This window comes from Schistocerca piceifrons, chromosome 6 (genome assembly GCF_021461385.2).
Source record: "Schistocerca piceifrons isolate TAMUIC-IGC-003096 chromosome 6, iqSchPice1.1, whole genome shotgun sequence".
Classification (NCBI taxonomy): Eukaryota; Metazoa; Arthropoda; class Insecta; order Orthoptera; family Acrididae; genus Schistocerca; species Schistocerca piceifrons.
Genome location: NC_060143.1, coordinates 527,337,152 through 527,353,278, shown reverse-complemented (window position 1 = coordinate 527,353,278; position 16,127 = coordinate 527,337,152). Strand labels below are relative to the sequence as shown.

Here is a 16,127-nt window from a genome sequence, read left to right as displayed (position 1 = left end):
TCGTAGGTGCTGCGTCGAATAATGCGTTAGATCAGAAGTGATGTGAGTTTGGTGAGGCAATATTTGCTGGGCTAACTGCCGATGGAGAATACGGATAGATATGCACCAAAGTGTTCGAAGTAGTTACATGTGTTAAAGGTACGGCTTCCGCATTGCAACTGAAACTCGTTGATGTTCCGGGGGAAGATACACGGCTATACTGCGACGTTTCTCGCGCCGGACCTCGTCCCTTTCTGACGCCGGCTTTTAGAAGACAAGCCTTTGATACAGTACATGGATTGTGCCATCCACGGGTAAGCCCGAAATTCCGCCTAGTATCGCAACGTTTCGTGTGGCCGGCCATACAAAAAGACTGCCGCGAGTGGGTCCGATCTTGTCTTCAGTGCCAACGCTGCAAGATTAACCGCCATGTACACGCACCGATCGGCGATTTTCCTGATACCACCGTCCTCTTTGCCCACGTTCATTTGGATGTAGTTGGACCACTTCCACCTTCGAACGGACAAAGATATCTGTTTACAATGATCGGCCGTTTTACACGTTGGCCGGAGGCAGTGCCGGTGGATAATATCACAGCAGACACATTACCTTCCGCTTTTGCAATGACTTGGTTGGCAAGATTTGGGTGCCCACTACATATTACCACTGACCGCGGACGGCAATTTGAATCAGACCTGTTCTCACAGCTGGCCAAGTTCTGTGGTTACACCCACCATAAGAGCACAAATCATCACCCAGCAAGCAACGGAATGATCGAACGCTGGCACCGTTGTTTGAAGGCCGCGCTGATGTGCCACGAAGAAACCTGGACAACCGCACTACCAGTGATCTTGTTAGGCTTACGGACGACTTTCAAACCAGACCTGGGGTCGTCAGCGGCAGAACTGGTTTATGGAGAAACACTGCGCCTTCCTGGTGACTTTGTAGACGCTGATGCCACAGAGACAGTTGCTACTGGCCAGCCGGATTTCTTGCGACGCTTGAGGGACCATGTATCAAAGATTCGCCCTCCGAAAGCCACACGTCATGGCAAGCCGCCCACTTTCGTGCACCAGGACCTGGAACAGTGTCGTCACGTCATGCTCCGCACTGAGGGCGTTAAACCGCCTCTACAAGCTCCTTATTCTGGTCCATATGAAGTGCTACGGCGCAGTGCCCACACGATGGATATCCTAGTGAACGGCAAAACCACGACTGTTGCGTTGAATCGGGTTAAACCTGCGTATGTTTTTTCTGACACCCCACTAGCGGCACCTCGTCGTAAGCATCCACCTACCGCTGTTCCAGACACTGACGCCACATCTCCGGCGCCGGCTCTTCAACATCCGCCGCCCAACGCAGCACAACACCCGCCTCCTGACGCTGTTCCTTTCCCTCCGACGAGGACGACCCGTTCTGGACGTCGGGTGCACTTTCCGACGCGGTATCTCGACGCCGACGCTCCGCTTCCGCCCGGGAGGCTGATGCAGTGACGCTGCCGTGCGCTAATTCAAGCTCGCCGGTGTGTGTGTGTGTGTGTGTGTGTGTGTGTGTGTGTGTGTGTGTGTGTGTGGTGTGTGCGAGTGCGTCAGTGCAGTGCTGTGCGGTCGTAATTACTGTACACGAAATCTGTGTAGTTCCGCGCCCAGCCTCTAGAGGCGCTGTGTTTTCTAGCTTTTATATACGTTCTGTTTATTATTATCATTATTCCTTGTTTCTTGAGAAATGGTAGTTCCGTGCCTCCTGGCTTGTTTGGTCGAGTACTGTTTCCTCTCCAGTAACTACGGAAGTTTTCCCAGGATTAAGGATCTTTCTGTAGAGGCCGGAAGCAAATTTTATAACTCCGATCAGTCCAAGCATGCCGGGCGTCGTCAGATACCCGCTCGCAATAAAGTTATTGTTGCTGAACTGAAGGTCTTCATTCTTCTGAATCACGTTAAGCAAAGGTCGGACAGCCACCAGTTTAGCTGAACCCACGAATAACATAATGGAGCTCAAGTGGTGTGATGTGATGTAATTTTTTACTAGCGAACAGAGTGTCTGCCTATTTGCTGGACACACAGCGCCTGTCTTTTGATTTCAGCTATAGTCTGGCTACTGCCATCACCGTGTACTGCAGTGGAGAGCAGTGCATAATAATGTTAGACTGGCATTGTGGTTTTAATCCTACACACCAATAATTATTTCTTTGATCTACACCACTGTGAGTGCATTGGCGTGGCTGCACAAGACAGATAAGGAAATATTAATCTTTTCAGCTACCTGTCAACGCCAATGCATGCTTGTAGAGATCTACTGGATATATGCTGGCTTGGCTAAATTGCCACTGTCCACCATGTTCACAATACAGGGTGAAAAGTATTTAAACCGACAAACTCCGGGAGGTTGTAGGGGACATCAAAACAAATATTTTTCCCTAATGTCATTTTTTCCTATGAGTATTATTAAAAACCGGTGGAGGCCGTATTACGATCTTTATTTGTTAGAGGGCGTATTACGCTCTTCAGTTGTAGGCAACTGCTGTCCACCAGTGTATTGTCCCTGTTTACTAATGGAGCGATACACCTGGAGTGAGTACAGTGATATGGTTGGTGTGTATTACGTAGCGCACCACAATGGACGAGCTGCACAGCGGGTTTATCAACAACAATATCCTAATCGCCGTGTCCCGCATCATACGACCTTTGCTTCTGTGTACCAACATCTGTGTGAGACCGGGTCTTTTAACAGATTACCTGGGCAGGAATGCCGTCGCACGGTAAGAACGCTGCAATTTGAGGAATCTGTCTTGCAGCATGTGGCGAGGGATCCTTCAATCAGCTCTCGTGCAATTGCATGTAACATGGGGACGAATCAGACGAATGTAACAACAGTCCTTCGAGAACAATTGTTACGTCCATTTCACGCCACGTGAGCCGGACGCCGCCGCGCTGCCCGCTGACTGAGTTCGAGGGGCCTGCGCTGCGCTGCGCGACCGGCCGGGCCGCCGTCATCCGCCATCCGCCGCCGCCTGCCGCCATCGCCGACCGGCCGAGCCAGCGTCGTCCGCCGCCAACACATTTGCCGCCGCCCGGACGCCGCCGCCGCCCGCTGCAGCCACTGCACCACGCCGTCGCCGCCACCACTGCGTCGCACCGCCTCCATCGCCATGTAAGTCGCCGCGATGCCTACAACTATAGCTTCGACGATCTTCCGCCGCTAGATTGAGAATCTTTGTGGCCATCCTTTTTTTTGTAACAATCATTACTTTTTTCTGGTCACTAGCGTCCCATACATTTGTAAACATGCCGATGGGAACACGAGCGACGGAACGGGATACTCCCGCAGAGGCACCCGCCTCGCAAGACCCACTCGAGGCCATAAATGCGCAAATGCGCCAGTTATTCGCACAAAATCAGGAGCTACTTGATCAAAACCGCGTCTTGAAACAGACGCTGGAAGCTAGTGCGCGAACTTTCATACCTGTGGCTAGCTCCGGCCCTGTAACAAATGTTCATACAGAAGCAACTAACACTAATTCTGTCTCTAATACAAACGCCACAATATCTGCTAACATGGCGACTGTAAGCAATTTTCCTGCGGCTGATTTCTTTCCCACCTTTTCTGGGAAGTCCCGCGAAAATGTGGCTATGTTCTTACAAAATATTGGTGACGTGGGTCGCACGTGTGCCTGGCCGGACGATCTATTAGTCAATGTAGCCAGACTGAAGCTGACAGGGGAAGCCCGAATGTTTATAGAAACGGTGGACGAATTGCGTGACACGCACGAATTTGAAGTATTGGCCCGCGGATTGACTACGCGTTATTCCGATGCCAGAGGTACCGCATATTACAGAGATCAATTATCAACCCTTAGGCAGAAGCCTAATGAGGATTCTGATGTCTTCGAAGACCGCATACGAGCAGTATCTTGTCGTACCTATAAGCTAGGCGAAAATACCAGTGAAAACAGAATTTTGCGCTCAGAAGCCGAAGCGCGTGCAATTGATGCATTTGTTCGCGGTATTGACCCCCGCATCGGAGGAGAAGTCAAAGCAGCCTCCCCCACTTCTCTGTTTAAAGCTGTTCGTTTGGCAATGCTACGCGAAGAGGTATTGCGTTTTTGCGCTGCCGCCCCGCGCCCATCGGACCCAGTACCGGTCCCAGCAAAAGAAGTATTTTGTCAGCGTTGTGGGAAGCCCAACCATACGGCAATGCGCTGTCGCGCGCCGTATTGCACTATTTGCCAGACAGTAGGTCATGCTAATAATGTTTGCCCCACAAAGTCTCCATTTTCTAATCAGATGCGCGGACACCGCCGCAACGCGGGGTCAAATCAGGGAAACGCTTGGGGGGCAGGTTCCGCCACCCACCCGCGCCCCCGACAAAAATGATACACCCGGTTAGGACCGAAAAATGTAAAGAGGTGGAACACGTTAGTCTAGTTGGCGTACTCGGGAACAAATTAGTTAGAATTTTAGTTGATACTGGTGCTCAAGTTAGTGTACTGTTTGTGGAGAAAAATGATCGAAGGGCGTTACAGCCACCCCGGTACCATATCAGTGGCCTTGGAGAGGAAGTAATTGTCCCTGCAGGTTCGTGTGTAGTGAATCTGCAAATAGACGAGGGTAAATACGGTCAGAGGATGGAAGTAGTAAGGCTAAAGAAGGGTGAATTTGATATCATACTAGGGAATAACTTCCTGCACCGTTATCAGGAGATAGTGGATTATCGAACGCGAACTGTGCAGTTCGGTGAAGCAATTCACCGATTTGGCAGTGCGCACCCCCGTCAGACGCGAGGGAGCTGTGAAAGGCGCCGTTCACAGTCTCCCATAAAACCGCAGATGTGGGCGATAAAAACCACTGACCCTGTGAGGATAAAAGGCGGAAGTGGAAAGATTCTCTGGGTAGATGTCAAAAGTCAAGAACAGCCTAGGACAGACATTCTGGTTGACCCGCTCACCCACAATGATGTTTTAGATCGTCAGTCAGTTCATACAAAGAGAAGTATCTGCCGACCGGAAAGGAGATGGTGGTGGTGGTGGTGGTGGTTAGTGTTTAACGTCCCGTCGACAACGAGGTCATTAGAAACGGAGCGCAAGCTCGGGTTAGGGAAGGATTGGGAAGGAAATCGGCCGCGCCCTTTCAAAGGAACCATCCCGGCATTTGCCTGAAACGATTTAGGGAAATCACGGAAAACCTAAATCAGGATGGCCGGAGACGGGATTGAACCGTCGTCCTCCCGAATGCGAATCCAGTGTGCTAACCACTGCGCCACCTCACTCGGTCCGGAAAGGGTACAGAAGGGTTTTGCGATACCAGTAAGTATAGATAATTTTGGTGTAGAAGATGTTGTGATACCGAAGGGTACTATTGTTGCCAGTGGACAGGAAATTTTTGAGGAAATAAGAGGAGTTAAGAAGCAGCGAGATAAAGATGAGAAAGGAAGGAGAGGAAAGAAATGTTCAGTTAGGGAAGTGCGATATGTCGCGTCGACGTTAAGGAGTCAGTTAGCAGAGAAGTTAGGTCATTTAAACAGTGAGGAGAAAAGGATGTTGCAGCCAGTATTAGAGCAATTTTCGTGGTTGTTTGAAGAGAGGCATTTTCTACCGGCTACGGATTTGGTTCAGCACGGAATTCCGACCGGAGAAGCTCGTCTTATTACGCCAGTAGTTCCACCCAAAAAAGCAAGAAAGAAGGTAATACAACCGCCTAGACAGCAACGTAGATATGCTCTAAGGTCAAACCCCTACGATTTGCGTTCCAGAAGGTAGATCTGAGATGGTATGTAAACAGTTGGAAAAGTCCTGTATGCAGAAAGAGAATTAATTGACGGAAAACACCGTAGTTACTATACCTTTAATTAAGTTTTGCATGTTAGTTATGAGTAGACATAAGAATTGGCAACCATTGGTAACTGGTAATAGAATTTATGTCACATGTTAATGGAAGAGATTGAAGTAATGTAATCATTATGTCCTGTCATTTAGCGTCTCCAGTAATGTTATCGTAGCAGTCGAGTAGTAGAAACACAAATATTCTTATTCATGGAATTAAGGAGAAAGTTGTACTTGCCGATAGAAAACGCTGAATTATGAATCAGTTGCTCTTGTACATGATAAATGGATTCACATTTCACCTGTTGCTTTAGGAATAGTGCACGAACACAGCTATTAAAGCTAACATGATCGTAATACGCCTTCATAACTGCCAGTAGATCAGTGACTACATGCTGCCGTCTACCTGTCCTTTGAAACACGCCATATTACATGTATGTTTTGCTAAATGATCACACAACGATAATAACAAGAATAAGTATGTCCAAGTTAAACAATAAATGGGTTACTCTAAAGTAAAAGGAGTCTTCCTCAAGTGCTATTTTATTGTTTTCATGATCCGATGTTGAACAGACAACAAGGTAAGTTTTTTGGTACCACGTATTTCTGTATATCAAATACCACGGAAGGAGTCGCGTAAATACCGCCGCTGCTGTCTACAGCTGTTCACATGCGGCGAGTCCCGCCCCTCCCTGTCAGCTGGCGACGCGGCCCCCTTCCGTTCCCTCTCAGCGGCCTGCCGAGAGAGCGGCCATTGCAGTTCCCACGTCCCCACCCGCCGCCTCTGTCTTCGGCGCGTACAGTATCTGTACCTTTCTCCTAGCCCCCCTCTCCACCCACCCTTCGCCCTGCACGCCACGTGCGCCAACCACGCTACACCTTCGTACATTCGTACGTTGCAGCTTAAACAGCAAACGTAAAGTGATAGTTATAGAAATAAAATCACCAGCTTAATACTGCCCTACAGATTTTATTAGTCTAATCTAAAGACGGGAATCTATGTGTATTGTCTATTTGAATTTCAGTATGGAACAAGAATCGTGAGAGAAATTTTCCTGGTACGCATTGTCTAAACCATCAGGATTAGTAAACGTTGGAATTTCAGATCGATCTCCGGCTATGTTGTATCACCACCACGGTTAATAAACGGATCTATATGGCGTCAAGAAAGCCGGCACTTGCCGCTATATCTGTCCTGTAAACGACCGCTGTGTGGGAAACGCGTAAGCCAAGGAGTTGGGTTTGGAATGCCATCGCAAAATACAGTTTATCTGGAAGCCTAACAGCTGCCAGTTACCTAAATTTTAGAAGAACAGTGTGTTTAAATAAAATAATTGGAACCCGATAGTTTTGTGACCTCTAGCGATTTATTAGAGTCCCTTAGAAAAGAACATCCTCCATGCATAACTGTCGTGAACAACATAAGATAACTCTGGAAGGAAATTTTGTGACTGTACCGAGAGGTTAACTCCACGCGTAGCAGGAGGACGGACCCAGCGTGGACGCCAGTTATGCCGCCGAGCCAGTGAAACCGGACGCAGCCGTACTGTCAGCTGTGCTGTCAGCAACTCACAATCTCACGAGCGCGACGCGTGTCGCATCTTAGCACCTCAAGCTGCACTGAATCTCAACACAGTAATTTTTAACCATTGTATAACGAACCCTATGAATAACTTTATGCACATTTTCAATAGTCAGGAACTTACTTTGCTCCCTACACACTTTTTATATGACAAATGAACTCTAATTTTATTAAAAACCAAAGCACCGGCGGGTAACTCATATCGACGTCTTCCGAGATGCAACTAGCTTCGTCGAGCCGCCAATATTGATTATATGGAAGCAGAAAGGTGAGAGAATTAACAAAAGGAACAACAATCATATCCTTGAACGATTGACTGGGTGACTGATAATCACAAATATTTGCAAAAACAAATCAACACAGGAAACGGTTCATCGCACGTTTAATAATTATTGGTCTGTCCATTGAAGGAGACATAAAATCAGTTTTCATCAGAATCTTCTTAAAGGAAGTATTAACGTGACATCACACTATTCCACAGCATTACACACAACATTGCCATTACTTAATGACAGTTTTGTTGTGGGTAGAAGTACCAAAGACTATTATTTGGTATGGAAATGCAAACGAGAGCTTAAAGGAATACCAGGGGATGCTTACATTCATTTTGCTACGAAATGTAACTGGAGGATAAGGAAGTTTTGTTTGAAGGAAATATTATTTTGAACTTTTGCTTTTGTTGCGGTTTTGCCATGTCTTGTATCACTGACGAGATGCCAATTACTTATGTCTAATTACTTGTGTCCAATTACTTAAGTCGATGTATTATTTTACTATTGTTCATTTTGTCCATGTCTCATTTATGCTATTATCCAATGTTTAGACAGTTTTAGCTAGAGTCTGCCAGCACCAGTAATTTAGTATTTGTATCAACCTAGTGTTTCCACGTGTCACTGTGCTACTAGATTGACGAGGATAATAATTTTGTAGGATTTAAAGTATGCTATAGTAAGTTCCCGAGTACTGCCAATTATTTGTTTAATAATAATGATGTCTTAGGTAATTTGTTTTGGAAGGGTAATTTAGGATGTAACCATGCTTTATTTTCATTTGTATTTGAATGTTTATTTGGAGGGACATATCACATGCCTACCCCCGTGATAGATAACGTAAACAGAGTGAATCACACCCCCAGAACGAGCAAGTTTTGGCTATATACCTGGTCTGTTGGATGAACAAGAGAACCACACCCGCAAGGGCACGTACCTTACGTGACGCGGTTGGCTCCCGCGCGGACCCTTAGCTGTCTGTGCCGTTTCTTCACTTTTCAATTTCGCGGCATAGTCCATTCTTTAATCTTTCATGTCGAAGAAGAATTCACGAGAACAGTGTTCCGTGCTCTCTGACGACAGCTGATCAGGCAACATCAGACGCGAACCGCGTCTAGCCCGCAGCTAAACCGCCAGTTAGCGGAAATCTCTGTTCAAAACCTTGAGCCTTCTTTGACACTGCTTTGCCGTTGTATTTTCCGAAGGAATACCGACTACTGAAGTAGTAGCATTTAACTGTATGACGTGTCCCAGGACACTGCGAGATAACCAATGATAGACGGAGTTTTAAGCAACCAGCTGGGCCCAATGAGGCCAGCACCATGGAGTTACAGAGACGGCGAGTTTAGTTGCAAAATGTTGAGAGGATGAAGACGGCGAATTTGGTCGCACAGTAAAGTTAGTCGCAAGATGTTGAGAGGATAAAGACGGTGAATTTTGTCGCACAGTAAAGTTTTGATTCAAGTGAGAGAATTCGTGTTTTAGGAAGAAGTAAGTAGCAGCTATCTTGGAGTCGCAGAATTGTCATTTACAGTTAAGTAGGCGATAATGTCGTGTCGACGATGCGCCGTGCACTATACCTTCATAAAGGAAAAGTCCTTCAGAAATTACGCTCAACTTAGTCTTTTCTAATTCAATTCCTTACGCTTTCTGTTTCCACTACAGAAATCTCTAGATTCTCGTCGAGTTTTATTTCCCTACTTTCATTAGCAACAGCATTGACATCCAACGACAAAATCTACGCCCAACTTGCACCAAACTGGTGTCATTTTTCTTGGTCAGTCTCCATTTATCGTGTTCAGCAAATATATTGAGTTACGAGAAAATTCTTCTCAAAATGTGAATGTTATTACACTTGGATGGTTAGCCCAAGGAGGCAATTAACTTTTTTGTTTGTTATTGATATGGCATTTGCAACAATTTGATATGATACTTGTGTGCCTCATTTCTACATTTATGTATGTTTATGTAATTTTAAACAGAACCTACTGTAACAACGCGTCTAGCGTGATGACACGCGTAATCCCACTTCTATTTTGTTTGTCATCGGTGAATAAACCATATCGATTACGCATATCTATTTCCCTTTGGAGAGAGTGTAAAATACAGACAGCGCAATGAGCAGCGTCGGTAAGCTTCATCGCTCTCTCTCGCTCTTACAACTGACGCATGTCCGCATCTCGTGGTCTTGCGGTAGCGTTCTCGCTTCCCGCGCACGGGGTCCCGGGTTCGATTCCTGGCGGGGCCAGGAATTTTCTCTGCCTCGTGAAGACTGGGTGTTGTGTGTCTTTCATCATCATTTCATCCCCATCGACACGCAAGTCGCCGAAGTGGCGTCAACTCGAAAGACTTGAACCAGGCGAACGGTGTACCCAACGGGAGGCCCTAGCCAAACGGCATTTTTTTTGTTTTTGCCTGACGCATGCTTCCTGCGCCGCGCACGTGCGCACTTAGCCGCCTCAGCTTCGCTTCTCAGCTGCCGCGTGCAGCTCTGACGCGGCGCTGCCCTTGGAAGCCATCTGCCGCGCGCCTTTCTGACGTAGCCCGAGATTCGGCCTCGCAGTCAGCTGCCGCTATGGCGTAGCGTCCGCGCAGATCTGTAGCAAACGGATCCTGTTGGAACACCATTAATAACCTTTCATGCCACTACGGCTTACTCACTTAGTATTCGCGCCCCTTTAATTACGTTTATTATACCTGGGAGCTTATTCATGATTCCCTGCTTTATCTAATAAATCAAATAATCACCTCCTATCGTCAATTGATGACTTGCTACAACATTAAAAAGGATAAATTTCTTACGATCGCCTGTTGGCACACTTAAATGAATGGCAAACAGCCACAAACTAAACTAAGCAACTACGCAGAAAACCCTGTCAGGCATGTGCCCTCCTTTAGTTTTAAGAGTGCAACTTTGATATCAACTAATGTGGAAAAACTAGTGTAGTGTAGTGAAGTGTTCCCTTAGTGATAACTCCCTTTCTAAATATGTTTGGAGCGTTGAATCTCCCCTCATACCCCCCCCCCCCCCTGCGCTGAGTTGCAGTGCACGGACGTGGCCACGGCCACGCCCATTCCCGCCGGCAGCCTGCCCGCTGCCCGCTGGGGATAACATAACACGCAACCTCGCGCCACTCGTCCCCGCAGTGACTCATCAGTGGTGATATGTTTACATTTTCAACTTATTTAAATAAAAGCAAAAATAAGACATTTTTACTTTATCTTAGCAACAAGAACACTTGACATGTTTACCTATGTTATGATCCGTTCTAATTTTGTTGTGATGTTTTGTGATGTTTTGATGTTTTATGATGCTTTGATGTTTTATGATGTTTTGATGTTTTATGATGTTTTGATGCTTTATGATGATTCTTGTATACACACAATATCGTCGACATGTGTAAGTCCCCTTGCGACCCTTAGGAGGTCTTTAGAGTCTCTATACCCTCCCATAGATTAAGACCCCTGCCGTCTTCGGTGAGGGCCATTCTTAATCAAGTGATGTTTACTTTGTTTTGCAAGCTAAAATTGTTTACATTTAAATGATAATTACATTGAGCGAATTCACATACGTTCTCCGCTCCCACGGAAGGGGGAGGAATGTAAAGGATGAGCCAGACAGTAGGAGATTTTACTTTATTATATGAGCCTCCAAACGGTAACTTCATTTTTCCATTGCGGCCAAGCCACGGCCGACAGTGTTAGCTGCCTGTAAATTCTTTCGTCCGACGGTCTAGCAACAGGAAGTCAGCACCGACGAAGGTCACATTGATCACGCGCCTCTCTCATGTGCTTACGAGGTAACGCCGCCCCAGGCGTCGCTTAGCAGGCAACGCTCTGGAAAGTTCCATGCCGCCCGCACGGTTTGCTCGGTCCTGACCAATCAGGGTGGAGGAAGCTGCGTGGTGCTTCGAATATACCCGGCCGCCCGTCGCCGGGCCCTCTCTCTTGCATTCTTGCTCACCCGCGAGTCGGATGCGCGCCCTGTAGCATTGAACATCTCCCGCTTCTCCCGGTGCTGCGGCACTGTGGACTTAGTTTTGGCAGACAACAACTTTCGGGCCCGCATCTCGTGGTCGTGCGGTAGCGTTCTCGCTTCCCACGCCCGGGTTCCCCGGTTCGATTCCCGGCGGGGTCAGGGATTTTCTCTGCCTCGTGATGGCTGGGTGTTGTGTGCTGTCCTTAGGTTAGTTAGGTTTAAGTAGTTCTGAGTTCTAGGGGACTGATGACCATAGATGTTACGTCCCATAGTGCTCAGAGCCATTTGAACCATTTTTGAACAACTTTCGGTAGCTTCGAGAACAATGTTCGCTAAATTATAAGCTCTGGCTCACCCTCACCTCCCTAGGCCTATGTATCCCCTTTCAACATGTTTTAGCCAATAAATGTCCTTTCTCTAAAAATTACCCTATTATTCCACAACGCCCATCGCCTGCCCATACCCGCCATCCTGTACACAGAGTTACTGGCACCACACATCCGTCAAAGTACAAAACGTTATAATACTTAGCCTTTCTTTTCAAAGTAAAGTGAAAGAAAATTAAATAAATCTAAAAAACAAAATTACATTGAGCGTTCATACATTTCACAATAATTCATTACTGAGTAGCATCTGAAGTCAAACTTTTAAGTTCATCAGTCACATCAGTTTTCTCTCTTGCCATGCAGGTCTCTGTGAGGCTATCATCCAGTTCACTAGCTGTGGTGGTCTTTGATTTCTGATAACTGTCTTAGTCGCTTCTTTTCAAACTATTATTTATACTACACTTTTAGTCTCTTTTTGCGTGAAAGATTTGTGGCGCTGGTGTTCTTTCTCGATATACTACTATTTAACCTTTGCACATTCATCCATGATTAATCTGATTAGTGTATTCTTTCAAAGCTGCAGTGGACACGTGGTTTACAACTCATTTTTGTTTTAGATTCCAAATGATTCTGATTGTAGTAGAAAATACCCGAGATGTATCATAACAACTATTTTTACTTTTCTGAAATAATTGAGGACATGGAATTATACATTTTTCTTCATATAGCAGAGTTCTAATAAAAGGGCTGGATGGACTTTATTGTAAAATGAGTATGAAATTTAAAGCATGATCTTAGCAATGACACATCGCACAAGTTTTCTTTCTACGAAATTGTTATAATGAAATATGATAAAAACTGCAAATACATTCATAAATATGGAACTATCGCAATCGATTCTGCTTCTGATTGACAATGTGTATGGGAATCAGAAACATAAACGCAGGTAATGTGCTCGGAAAAAGTTACGTACTGGGGGCTCAAAATTTAAATTTTAGTATTAGTCTTGGAATTAAGAAGCCTGTTTCCACACTTTCGCAGAAAAACCATGTTATGAATTTTAACACCCGAAACTAAGCGAACAAATTTCATATAAGATATTCTGTAACTACAAACTAACATCAGTAGTTTGTTACTTCCATGGCAGAAATAACAGCTGAAACAAAAGCACCTAAAATATGAGTGATAGGCACTGGTTTTTGTACAGAAAATGAAGCATTTACAGACAGTGTATTGTTGATAAGTAAAGTTTATGTGCATGTTCTCGGTGACATCAAAAAATTAGAAACATTTACTCTAATGCACCTATATATAAGTCTTCTGCTTTGCGATGGAAAAATTCGTGCTATTTCTTCGGGGCCATCTGTTTTCTAGATACTATGGAATGACATCTGGCGATTTGTATAATTTCCTCGAATGTTTAAAGGCTCTGTAAAACAGGTCAACACTCCATCCAACATGCAACCGAACTTGTACCGTTAATAATGGCTCGATGATACACGTGTACATACTACCACGCGTTCTGGTTCAATTTATTGCGCAATGAACAACCGTTAGTTCTCTCGAATTCCGTCGGCATTATGTTGTGCAATGTATAGTGCCACTGTATAGATTGCGTTTGTGAACGTATGTTTACTATTTAATAAGAAGCTATATTTATTGTATATTTCATCCGAATTAGTATTTTTTGTGTATTTCCAATCTTCCCTACATTGTTACACATAAAATTTGATTGCTGTATTAAAGATAGGCCCAATTACACATCATGCTCCGATCTCAGGCGTAGCTCGCAGCGGCCCTGCTGACGATTTATAGATGGTTCACAAGATTAAGCGAAACCATATGTAGCAAAACTACGCATAATAAATATATAAAGATGGTGTCTGTTCTTTCCGACATGTTCCGAAAGAACAGATACCATCTGTGACCATTCAACTCTCTTAGAATGAAATGATAATTAAATCAAAACCCTAAGCTGTCGACAGGCGTTGATACACATCAACGGGAACAGTTGAAAATGTGTTCTCCGACTGGGACTCGAACCCGGGATCTCCTGCTTACATGGTAGACGCTCTACCCATCTGAGCCACCGAGGGCACAGAGAATAGTGCGACTGCAGGGGTTTATTCCTTGCACGCTCCCTTTGAGACCCACATTCCCAACTTAATGTCCACACACTAATGGGCAGGAGCACTACGAATGTGGTGTGTCGACATTAAGTTGGGAATGAGGGTCTCACTGCGAGCGTGCAAGGGATAAATCTCTGTAGTCGCACTATCCTCTGTGCCCTCCGTGGCTCAGATGGATAGAACGTCTGCCATATAAGCAGGAGATCCCGGGTTCGAGTCCCGATCGGGACACACATTTTCAACTGTCCCTGTTGGTGTATATCATCGCGTATCGACAGCTTAGGGTCTTGATATAATTATCATTTCACGTATAATAAAGTACTGTAGTGCTGAAAATAGTATTTGTACTGACAAATGGCGTCCTCTCTTACTTGATGAAATAGAGTAGCAAGAAAGATTTGTCTGTTATTAAACGTAATTTAAGACAGAGTTGAAGTGCATAATTACTGTTCTCTAATTTGTTTGTCGAAAAAGGAAGAAACAAATGATGGAAAATTTCAAATAATATAAGTGTAGACGGGGAAATGCCATTTAAGTATGTATAGTCTGTAGAGCAGCTTCAGATGAAAATAAGCAAGATTTAAAAGAAGTATTGGAATTGGTTTAAAATTTGAGGATAAGGAGAAATATACAAAAAAATAATAAAAAAAAGAGTAGTAGATAGAGTAGCACACTGCTTCACAGAAAGTGGGGTACAAGAATTTAAGGAATTCTGCCTTCTGCGATGCTAGATTTCCACAATATGAAATTTTTCTTGAATAGATGATCAACACTGGGAACAGATATTTACATGCAACTGAGGAGGAAGTTTGTTAAGGTGTAGATATAGATTTCAAGAGTACTGATTGAAAAGGATTAACGCAAGATCCTAAAGTTAAGGCATACAGTTAACGATAATAAATTTATTCTAGAACAGGAACTAAGTATACGATAAAAGTTATTAAAATGATAGCAAAGTTAGTTGAACATACGCTAAGGTGCCCAGAAATAGTTATCTTGTCACTAAAAGGAGCAATAGTGGGGGGAAAGTTTCTGGAACGGAGGAACATCAGACTACGTCGAAATTACAGGGATGTTAGTTGTAGTGGAAATTAAGAATGGTAAAAATTATCACGAAATAAAAAGTTGACATACGAAGTACGAAGCAAAGAAATAACACAAAAAAGTCTAGGAAAACCTATCAAAAATAGAATGGATAATGTACCGGGACTTCAGTAATGGCATCCTTGAGCGAATCTGATACTCGAAGTAGCGAAAGACGGGCCAGAGCAGAAGAGCAAATAAATGGTTCAAATGGCTCTGAGCACTATGGGACTTAACATCTGAGGTCATCAGTCCCCTAGAACTTAGAACTACTTAAACCTAACTAACCTAAGGACATCACACACATCCATGCCCGAGGCAGAATTCGAACCTATGACCGTAGCAGTCGCGCGGTTCCGGACTGCAGCGCCTAGAACCGCGTGGCCACCGCGGTCGGCAGCAAATAAAGAGTAAGTTTCTTAAAGTAGAGTATTAAGAACACTGCCGGTGGCAGGCACGTAGATATAACTTTAAAAAATTGTAACAGGAATAATCAAACTCGGAAATTGACAGCCAGATACATAATGGTACGGCTAACACAGACTTTTTGACCATTCTGAGATGAAGAAGATAGTCCATACCTGTGATAAGTGTTACGACGATGCTTAAAGCTGTTCAATGGCAGTTGAAAGCACTAAAGTGACGCTTGGAATGGGACTTCTATTGACCGTCCTTCGGCGGAACAGGCAACCGTAAAACTAGTTTTCCCCGTCTGTCAACAGATGTCGCAGGCGACGCTACAATGCTAACTGGCCTGTCCACGTCGCGGAATTGGCAACACTGTATCTTTGGTGACGTAAATGACGCTGATTTGTGTTCGGCTAGAGCGCTGCGCGCGAATTGCATTCGTCACTCAGCTGACTGTAGACCATGATTCGCTATGGTTTTTCCCGAGTTTTCAGTAGAAGAATGTAGATTAGCTCCTGTAAATCTACAAACCAAGTTTATTTCTACTGTAGGGA

The 16,127-nt window shown here is 44.9% G+C and overlaps 1 long non-coding RNA gene across 1 annotated transcript in view; it reads right to left on the bottom strand.

The window, feature by feature from the left end:
* Positions 1–15,898, bottom strand: part of LOC124802737 — a 63,596-nt gene extending 47,698 nt beyond the window's left edge. Inside the window, exon 1 of the long non-coding RNA XR_007017150.1 lies at positions 15,747–15,898. This is a non-coding gene — a long non-coding RNA (uncharacterized LOC124802737). The remainder of the gene's footprint in view (positions 1–15,746) is intronic.
* Between the last annotated feature and the right edge of the window lie 229 nt (positions 15,899–16,127).